The following is an 11960-nucleotide window of genomic DNA, read 5'->3' on the forward strand; positions in this document are numbered from 1 at the left end:
AAAAAGTAACGGAAAAGTAACGAAAAGTTATTTTTCAAGTAACGGTAACTGTAACGAGTTACTTTTAAAAAGCGATAACTGTAACTGTAACTAGTTACATTTTTTACTCGGTAACGAGTAACTGTAACTAGTTACTTTTAAAAAGTAACTTTCCATTCCCTGGTATTTTGTAATGAAAGAATGTACAGAATGTCCCATCACTGATGATAAATATTTTAAAGACAGACTCTTGACAAAAAGTTTAATACTAATAAATTAGTAAATGCCGATCGGTCTCGAGCACACCGACGGAAAATGAGCGCGCGAGCGTATCAATATTTAAACACCACAATGTTATAACAATGTTATAAATTCCTATTTCGTCCTGCTCCAGAATCCGTTCAGTTCTCCTGAATCGATCAAGTAGAAAGAGCATACTCGACAGCGACCAATCGGCTATCCTGGTGATACACTGACAAGATCAAAGGGGTAGAGCTCTGTCTCCATCAAAAGTTCTTGATCGTCGATCGTCGAACTATATTCTTCGCCGATCCCACGGTGCGGCGACCAACATTAGAAAAGGAGTAGTGTTCTCTGTCTCTGCCGAGTGTTCTCGGTCCCAAAAACACCTAACTGATCCCGCACTGCGACCACGAATCCGCTGGCGTATACTCGCGAACACGACGTGTACCATATATGTATATGACAATTCGAACCGTCATACCTGGTCATAGCACAGTACTGTGGTCATAGGCCGGTATTCATAGACAATTCTTATATTCAAGATCGTCTTAAGTACAGTCTTAAGAAGGGCTGCATTCGCGTCTTAAGATATTACTTAAGACAGTCTTCAAATAAGAACTGACTTATGAATACCGGCCATAGGTGCGCCGCCGTCCGCACCCCGCTCGATTCGGCATCCACTAGTCGGGCGATTTAAAGGCCCGTCGCCCGTCATAATACCGCATTTACAACAATTGAAGGTACATTTTTTTAATGCTTTTATATTACATAGGCGCTTTTAATAATGTTGCGTGAACAATATATGTTATATACAGCAAATTAATTTTGCTACTTCAAACTTGTTTATTGCTACGGAAAGTCTTTGTCATATGACGACATGCAGGTATAATGGAATATATATCGAGAGTTGAGAATATTATACGTTTAAAAATATAACTTTTTGATTCTTCTTGTGAATAATGTTTATTTTTTATATGATTTATTAAAAATCGACATATCGATCTACAAAAAAATTAAAATGGACTATCGTATAATTCCGTTTTATTTTATAGTTAATTTACCTAATAAGGCAGTTTATATTATATTTAAAAAAGATTGTATTTACAAACTTTATTACAATAATGTGATTCATTATTTACACTAAAATCATCTGAGGTATATTATTTTTTACGATTACAATTAAATTGCTATTCCTAATGCCAAAAACTGATAAAAAGGGAAAAAAAATTTACCTGTCAACTTCATTTTCTCAAAAATTATTGTAAGTATAAGGTAAAATATTCGCAACGCGACACTTCTCTGTTGCACAAATAATATATTACAATAATATAATTTTATGTCAACGGTATATGATCTAGTTGTGATACTATACTATTTATGACCAAGATTTATTATTTCTTCTTTCATAATATTATATATATATTATATCATATATATCAATGATTAATTCTTTTTATAATTTTTTTATTTTTACAGTAAAAGTTAATTAAAATTTAAAAATTACATTTCTGCAAAATTAATTAATAACAATTGCACTTTTAGAATTGAAAATACATAACACGTATAACGACATGAATATTTTTTTTTAATTTGTAAGTCTATCTTGAAAAAATATTTTTAGAAGAAAATATAAAAATATTTTACTCTTTATTTTCTAAGAAGTAAATAGGCCGAACCGTTTTTATTCGAACAATGAACTCTGAAAGTACCTATATCTACGATATGACTTTTGTCGGTCTAAGGAAATACGAAGGACGGCGCGGCCTTCGCTGTCGGATTATCATTGTGAAAATGCTTTTACTTGGATTGTTAAACATTAGAATTATTAATGGCTATATCCACTCTGCAGGATACTTGTTTTTACTCTTATGGTACTATCCCATAACACCAGTTCCGTCTGATTCTTTTACCGCTTTTATGAATACTATGAATATTTTTATCTCAAAATTTTTTATCATGCATTTTTGAAAAGCCCTATTGCTCTAATACATTAGACTACACATGTGTAAACACCAGCTGTACTTCTTGAAAAATAAATAAAATTGAGATCGTAAAACTTCTGGTCATTATATATATAATTAAAATTTTATATCTATAAAATATGTTATATTAATAAGATAGAATTGTCAATAAAAATTATGTTCTAGAAACTTCCTTCTGGATCATTATTTTTTTTTGTAAACCATATGTATGTAATGAAATTATTATAAAATCGTAAAAAAATATTATTTAAACACGTGCAACTTTATGCTCTGTATTCTCGCTACTGGATCATGGTCACTACATTCAATTCTATTAAAATCTATGCATGTTAACATAAATCGCTTATGGCATCCTTTAAATATGTCATTAATATTCATTGTCACAGCGCCGCTGTTATTTTCGCCGCGTATATGCAATACTAATTAAAACAATCCGCCATTCGAGAACTTTAATTTTACTATGCAGCCGGGCGGTATACACACAGCTGCTCGAGTATGAGCCGACTTCATTAAAAAAACATCGAAGCGTATTTTCCCTGCTGCCGAGCAGCTTCATTTGCAAATGGCCTCATGCGTCATTGTGTAAAATAAAGCACGACACCTCCGGTTATATGCATTACGTCGCGAATGAATAAACCGATAACTTGACACTGCAGCGAAGAAATTCTTCATTAGTATGCCGTTCCTAGATGATAAGAATTCCTTGTGCATCCGCGGACAATCCCTCGAACACGAAAATTGCATAAAATATAATTTTCTCTTAGCTTTAATGCACGCTGGGATGGAAACGATAATTAAATTTTTGTGCTGCTGGGAGCATCGTTATTAGTCTGAATTGTATAACACAATTTTGTAGGAAACCGACAGTTTCTATCACCGGCATGTCTAATTTTATTTAACGTCCGGAAGCGTTCTATACGAAGTATACTTATATTCTGTTATAACAGAAATTTCCTATACGGAAAAGAAGAATGTGACAAGATTATCTTACATTTAAGTAAGATGCAAGATTGAAAAACCTCTTGCCTCTTCATTATTAATACTTATTTGTTCTTACGCGTAAACTATTTTATTTTACTTTCACAATGTACTTTCTTGAGTAACCATAGATTCTCTTACCTGTTTTAATTGAATTTGTCTGCGTGTTTCACTTGTGTTAGAACGAAGCGGAAAAAAGTTCGTTCTACAGCAATCAAATATTTAATTTTATATTACATTTAATCACGTTTTTGCGTATAATTAAGTAACGTTACATAAATTAAAATAAGTTTAAATTAAATGTACAGCAAAATAAAGAAAATTTATGCAGGAACGCGCTAAGAAAATTTAAGTCAAAATTATAAAGCTAATAATTAAACGTGACAGTCTTCTAATTGTTTTACTTGTTTGATAACGCAAACAACGTTATCTCACTTACTAGCTGCAAATACAAGGGTCTTAAAAGACTGCATAAAGAATGTCGGAAAGAAATTACAGTCTTTTCGTAATGTAAGAAGAAATTATTTATCATGGAAATATTATTTTCTCGCCAGTTTTGATACCAGAATACCGAATAAATCCGGAAATAGCGACAAGACATGCGTTACGGTCGTGACTCGCTTTTAAAAGACGTACAGGTTTACATCTTTGCGATTCCTATCGTCTCCGCGGTATTCGGACGAATGCACACGTGTGCGCGATACCTGCGGCGCTCTTTGTGTGTGGAATCCGGTATTCCACGCTCGGATTCGCCCCGCTATTACCGGTACCAGTAATTTCCGCAGAGCGTACGCATTGAGACCCGATGAGAAATTCATAGCGGCACGCCGGATGTACACGTCCTCGTTGTATACAGGCGATATGTCGACGTACCGTATTTATATCGGGCAAAAATGAAACGTATTACGCTAGCCGTCGCTTGGAAACATAGTACTGCTATCGATATTAAACTAACCGGAACAGCTGTTTCGGCCTTCTACAAAACGTCATACAGCGTGTGCACAATCCTCCGCCTCCTTTACGAACAGAACTCGGAGAGTCTGGGATTTCATATCGAGTTTATCCAGCGAAATACGCACAAACACACACACACACCTCTGTACTTGCGAAAGGTTGCTTGGATTTCGATTTATCCACTTTATCGCTATTTGAGGAAACTTGTTATAGGATACATTCCGTTTCACGCATGACGCACATAATGCATCATGTATCCTTGTTGTTCACCGAATGTTATATAAGGATAAATGATGCATTATGCACATCATGCGTGAAACGAAATATGGTACACCCTTAGGTATATTATTATAGTTATTAATGCTATACGCGAATATAAAAATTATGTATCTATCTCATGATGATCTTAAAGAGTCATCTTTTCATATTTTTACAGTTATTTATTGTTGCAAAGAAGTTTGTAAGGATCAAATCAAAACTACAAAAAAATTGTTATAGTTGCACGCTGGCCATTTTCTAATCTCCTAGTAATTTTTTATCCTTTAAGGTATAACGAAATAACAAGCAGTACAATGAAAATACAATGAAATTATATTAAGAATTTTTATTTTCTATGAAACTGAACACACCAGATTCACATCAATGATCAAAACAAAATGATTAACACATGGTAGACATATGTAATATTTCACACAATAATGTTAAAATATGTATTCACAAATAAAATTAAAATATGTATTCAATCGTTTCTAATCTTGTATAATAATTTTTTTAGAACTGTAAATAGATAAAATAAGCACTAAAAATATTGTATATAAAAAATTGCTCATTATTAATTGTAGTAAAACGTCCTATTTAAATATTTGATTTTAAGATTTTTATTATTTTTTATTTATTTATATATAATAATAAGAATTAGATTTTTTAAAATTTAATCATGTCAATTAATTAATTTTAGTTGAAATTCAATAGATATGCAATGATTCAGAAAATTTATTAATTTTTGAATTTATTAGATATAGACTTTGACGTACGTAATTATCTTGATCGAGCTTAATTACGTTATTAAAGTTAGACATTTAGTCAAGTATCAGTGATTAATTGAGTCAGCTCTTAATTCTCAGATCATTAATCGAATACTAATCTGCACTTAGATTATTCTACTGCGCTTCCTCAAACCATTTGCGAAACCACTTTGCAAAAGATAAAACGATTGACGACTAAGAACTCCGTCATTTTATCCTGGCGAGGTTTTTATTCCAGCAAGAAGATCGAAAAATGTCACTGCCTGTATGGAAGATGATAAAGGAGATATTTTATCTCTCTCGATAAAAAAATTGCATTTTTGTCGCTTATTTCAGTGTATTTGCAAAGTAAATTTTCTATTTGTTCGAATAAATGTGGAAGACTCGAAACTATCAAAATCGAAAGTGATAATTTAGTCAGCCGTTTTTCTCGTCAAACGATTTGTCCATGTGCATCCTGCATTCACACTACAATCGTACGCTAATCTGCACGAAATAATAAATTTTTAACCCGTTTTCTTTCCCCGTTCGGTTGGACCGGAGACGTGTCAACCGCCGCTAATTTACGAGCGCGTAATCCCGCTAGATTGGTGGGATTTATCGTCAGGCAGGCGCATAAATTTCGCAGCGAGCGATTATGCGGACTTATCTTCCTGGCGACCCGCTGGATTCGCGAGCGGTGATACCGCGAGTCGTGAAGCACCGCGGAATGCACGATTTTATTCTCTAAAACCCTTGCAACAAGCTCACTTATAAGTGGATTGATCATGAGTATTTATTCATATGCTATAAAAAGTTAATATAAAGGATATTTAAAAAGAAACTATAAACCTCTTAATATCTAATAAAACATAATTTTTGCTAAACTAAAGAGAGAAAGTAAAATACATGGCAGCTCGATTTAGCTTAAAAAAGTTTTATCGGTTTATATAATCAGAATTACTTGATACTTGATAAAATATTAAAGAAGTATCGAAATTAAAGCTAGAATACTCTCGATAATTCTCTACGAAATAATATGCTGGCTTCATAGGTACACGTCAGCTGTAGATGAATCATGAGCTATGTATGTACGCGATCAATAAACCACGCAACCCATTTGCTCAACTGTATTCGCTTTGTTTGCTGGTGCATGTAACAAGTTGTATTCGTATTTTATATATATATATATAAAATAATCATAACTAACTGCCGGAATATATCGGATTACGGATAATTAATAAAAGTTTTTTTTTTATTAAATAAAAATTATTTTTACGGGATCATATTTGTAAATAATATCGAATTAAATTTGACGATTATCAAATATCATGTATTCATAAGACATAAATATAAGTTGTAATAACGAATATAATAATGGTAGATAATAGGGATTAATTATCTCATATATATTTCATGCAGAATTATAAATACGCTTGTAAATCATGATTCTACGAGCGTCTATGACACAAGCTGCACACTGCTTTATGGTACTTATCACAGTAGCGACGACAAAAAAACGTTTATAAGCAAACGCTTTGAAATACGAACAAAAGCGAACGCTTTGTAGTAAAAGCAAAAGATTATTTTACACAGAACGTAGATCGCGCCTTTGCATAATGTTCGTACTTTAAAACGAAAATTCGGCTTCTACCCCTCACTAACGGCATTTGCATCACTTTTATTCGCACGCCCCATTTGCATTTCAGTCATTACAGTTTTTGCATATCACCACGAAAATTTTACAGAGCCGCGTAGGACGATGAAACAAAATTTTTATAAATCCGTCCTTCTTTTGTCATGGAGAAACCGGAGAGGTATTTTAACTATTAATATTGCAGCGTATACAGATTAAATTAATAAATTAATGAAAAGTAAAATCAGATCTCTTGTATCTTTCAAAGGTATTAAATCAAGTGAGCAGACGTTAATATATGAATATGGTAATTTCTGTGTCAATGGCAACGTCCTCGCTTAATATCCTCACCTTTCGGTGTGAGAATGAGAAGTGTATGTGGATGAAATAGACTCGAAACGAGATAATTGTCTGTTGAATGGTCGCAAAAACTTATTAACGAACGTTCGAGCGAAATGGCACTTCCGATTTCACCGGAAACCGGCGTAATGCCATTTGCGAGTCGTTCGATCTTGCTGTAAGAGCTCGCCTATTCGAGAAAGCACAGTCGCAGTTGCGAAACAACTCGCTGTTTAAATCACTGAAAGCGCCGAAAGCTCATTTAACCGGCATACAATTACAGCGCACCGCGCGTTTACCGAGAAACAAAGTTCTCCGATCGTTCGTTCCGATAACGTACATTAATGCATGTCTTCTCGAAATCGAAAAATCGTACAAAGTGGCAATATCAAATTAGTTTTTTAATTGTAAAAAAGAGAAAACTCAAGATACAATTTTAAATTAATTTTTAAACTTGACAATAAAAAGATTGAATCTGTATTTAGTTAATTAAGAATTATTTTTTATTCAATTTGGAATATTACTAAATGTTAAAAATTAAAAAAGTAGCAGCGACTTCGGTTTCTATTGGAAATGGATTAAAATAATATCTTTTATAATATATTAAAATGATACTACATACACATAGCGTGAATATTACAAATATAATTTGCAATTTGATTTGTTCCTTCGATTCGTGGAGTAATATTTGTTAATTGATTAATAAATCATTGTCGACGTGGAATTTATGCGGATAAAAAATTTAAGAGACAATCTATCACATCAAGTCTAATTAAATCAATAATAAACCTTTATTCGTATCGATAATAAATTTTAATCAATTTAATAAATAAAGCCATTAACGTTATTTCCAAACAGATTATATGCATTATCAAAGATTTAAAAATTATACAGAAATTATATAGCAATTATATAGAAAAATTGTAAAATATATTTCTTTATATTTAAATATACTAAATGTTTAAGATTTATGATAAACTTGATTCAATAAAATTTTATAAAAGTTTTATAAAAAGAATGATTAAAATTTTTCAAATATTTAATGACTAAGGTAAAAAATATAATAGATATATCTTTGTTATTACAATAAATATAATATATAAATATAATAATAGATATAATCCTTCCTGTCCAAAAATTCATACGAAAACATGATTTCTCATATGACAGTCATAGTGGCAGCCGACAGTAGTTACGGTCAGACTTTGCACAGACACGTACATAAATTTGCAAGTAGAATTACCATATTCCGAGAAACCATATTCTAAAATTACGAAAAATTATATCACGCTTTCATTTCAACTTTATACCTCCAATAAATATTCAAATAAGAAATTATGTAACAATTGATTATGCATATTTATAAAATTATGTATATATATAGGTATATATATAAAATATTACAATATACAATTTATGTTTCTTTTATTTTTGTAATATTGTAGATTAAATTTATATAAAGTATTAAATAATATCACATATAGAGATATATGCATAATTAATTTATAGATACATGTATAACATTCCTTAAAATCTCTTTTTGTTCGAGAAAACGAAATTCAACTTCATACATATTTGACTATTTTATAGAAGCCGTTTGCTGCATTTCATGTTAATCCAGCCTTATTCATACTTCAACAGCTTAGCAGTCTGATGTATATTACAAGAGCTCTGTAAGAGAAACACGCGGTAGACTATCTCGCGTATATACTTCTCGAGAGCGATGTCTGTTGCTTGCTTACGTAAGGAGGATTTTCTCCGTGACGTGAAAAAAAATTGCAGCTTGGTGCCGTGCCGAATTTAAACGGCCGTATTATCGCATGCGTTCTCGGCTCTTCTTCGTTAGCCTGGCACTTTGATAAGACAGGCAATTCGCACATACACAACGTCGCTTCGTTAAGGCATTTCTGTGAATATACCCGAGATAGAGAGAGTTTTTACGGCGTAGACTGCAAGCTGCAATTGGCTAATTCAAAACAGCAATCCTAGCAACTCTTGACAAACAAAAGTGAAAGATTTTATCTAAATACTAACATAACAATACTTAAGTCGACTTAATCATACCTTATAATTTTCATGTGTACGCTTATGTCGTGTTGTTTGTAATTATCAAGAAAATTAAGCGAAAACTAAGCGGAATGCAACAAGTAACTCACTCATTGGCGGATACGTCATCATCGCCTTATTCTTCTCTGCTTTTGGATACTCTTTTTCCTTCCCTCTCTTTCCTTTATAATAGATACTCTTAGTCAGTCCTATATCCTTCTTCACTTACTTCACACACTCGAACTATTTCTTTCACTTGAACAATTTTCTGGCTGTGTTCCAAAATTCACTGGTAGCCGCCAGCACTGAAGGTCTATAGTTTACGTTACGTACATTATATAGGTTTTCATAGGTTGAAAATGAATTTTGGAACACAGCCTGGATGCATTCCGTTTTACGCATGATGTGTTATTTTATTCTTGTTCAACGAGTGTTAAACATCATGTGTATGGTATATCACGCGTAAAGCGAAACGCACTCTCTATAATGCACTTGCACTACCACTATTACTCGAGCGGCATGCATAAATCGTACAGCGAACGAATTAGGAAATACATGCTGCGTTCGAAAACTGCGCTATCGGAATTAGTGTTATTATTTTTGACAACTTGGAAAATTCGAAACTTCGAAAGAATGTTGAAAGTTAATTCTGAACTTTCGAAGTTTAAGACGCTTTCAAAGTTCTAAAGTTAATTTAAAAGCTTTGAAAAATATATTTGCGTAAATAAAAGAAAATTAAAATATACATATTCGTAATATATATATATTAATAAAAACATATCCGTTACTACTAGTTATATTAAATTAATTGTATATAATTTTGATTCTTCGAAGCTGCGATTAAAGTATCGAAGAATCGAAGCTTAGAAACTTGATCGATCTTCGAAAATTTTAATGTCTCAGCTTGGAATATTCGAAACTTCGAAGTCTAAATATCGAAATCACTAGCTCATATCAACTATTGTATCCTTATCGCTTACATAAAACGGGTTCGAAAACAAGGATAGAATATAAAACTAGGCTTGATACTTGATAGCACATTCTTCGAACGCAATCAAAAATTAAAATATCTCATTATCAAATTTTATAAGACGATTGTGCTAATAAACATGTGAGACAATCACCTGTCGTTTGATTTTCCCGATAGAAAAACATGCAATTGAGAAGCATAAGCTATTCGAAGGAATGAGACTCGCTGGTCACCTCAATACACTTTATATATTAATAATGATCTAAGGCGGAAAAAGGAGGTGTATAATTTTTCATTTGTTAAATGTACGTATTTAATAAAATAAAATTTCTACAATATAATTTATATTAACATACAATTCTTATTATTATATATTTTTTAATATAAAATGTTAATTAATGACCGGAAGTTTTTATACGATCTTAAAAAGAGAATATGTTCTTTTAAAAAAACATAATAACCCTTTAAATACATGAAGTGCATACATTTTGGCAAGCGCGACAGATGCTAAAGCTGATACGCCAAACGGGACGCATCTAGAGATACCTACTATATATTCCGTGTTTTCACTTGTGACGTTGTTCATAGTCATCATTTTTCAAACTTCGCATAGAATAATGGGCACACATCACCCGTTGTTCAATTCGACACTTCTGACATTCGATCGTATGCGATACCCGTTTTCGAAGGCTGGAAAGACGTGCGATCGCGTAGAGTATAGGCAATCCGATGGAAATCCATACGAGTACATTTTTCGAGAAAAAAATGAATAGTCGCGACGTAGACAAAACACGAGGTTCGAGCATCGGTTTTAAAATTTCAATTTTTATATCAATGAAACGAAACATACGAAGTATTTTTGGGTAAGCGACAGATTACGAATTGACTCACGATATCGTTTTCTTATTTCAAAAGTAACACAATTAACTAAAAATTAAGTTTTTGAGAAAAAGGGAAAACTATGTATAATTTATAAAATAATAAACATAATTTAAAATATCACCCTTCAACTAGTTAATATATATTTATCTCGATCTAACTACAGAAATAACAAATCAAAATAAAACAATTCCTTCTTTAAACTTCCATCATCAAAACTGTTTTCACTTTAAATATTCTCTATAAAAGAATTTTCATTATGTATAATATTTATAAAAACTACACAAATCAAAATATGTCACTCTTGAGTCTATCTAGAGGATATTATGGTCTCTTTGAAACTTTAAGAGCGACATAATTATTTTATTTAGCGGATGGAAATCCTATAAACTGTAACTGTAAAGTTAAATTAGTTTACTTTTGATGATTATAGAATAATCTTTACCTAATTAATTTATGGTAATAACTTGCAAATTATATCTTTCTAGTTGTATCACTTTTAAAGTAAGGGGATGAGATATTAAATACGATATCTTTTAATTCTAGAAAAGTTACAAAACTGTTTAAAAATATAATTTTACTATTATTTACATATGATTTTAAGTTATACAAATTTATATGAAAACTTTTTTTATATCTATTTATTTTTCAAAATATTTACCCAGAGCTTTAAATATAAGACCCTTGAAATAGTATTTATGTGAATAAAAAACATTTTCTACATTTATTACTTATTTATTATTCTTTCAGCACATAAATGTTTTAAACGACACAAAACTTAAAAAAACATTTATATATTTCACAATCAATAACAATCCCAATTTTCTCCAAACTTAATGGATCACATGAATAGTTTTTCTAATAATTAATTTACATTCTGCATTTTAGTAAAAAAAAAAGTAATCTTCACACTCTGCTTTTGAATGGTTATAGTCAGAGATTTTTACTGT

The sequence above is a fragment of the Cyphomyrmex costatus genome, unplaced genomic scaffold (genome assembly GCF_001594065.2).
Source record: "Cyphomyrmex costatus isolate MS0001 unplaced genomic scaffold, Ccosl1.0 scaffold396, whole genome shotgun sequence".
Taxonomy (NCBI): domain Eukaryota; kingdom Metazoa; phylum Arthropoda; class Insecta; order Hymenoptera; family Formicidae; genus Cyphomyrmex; species Cyphomyrmex costatus.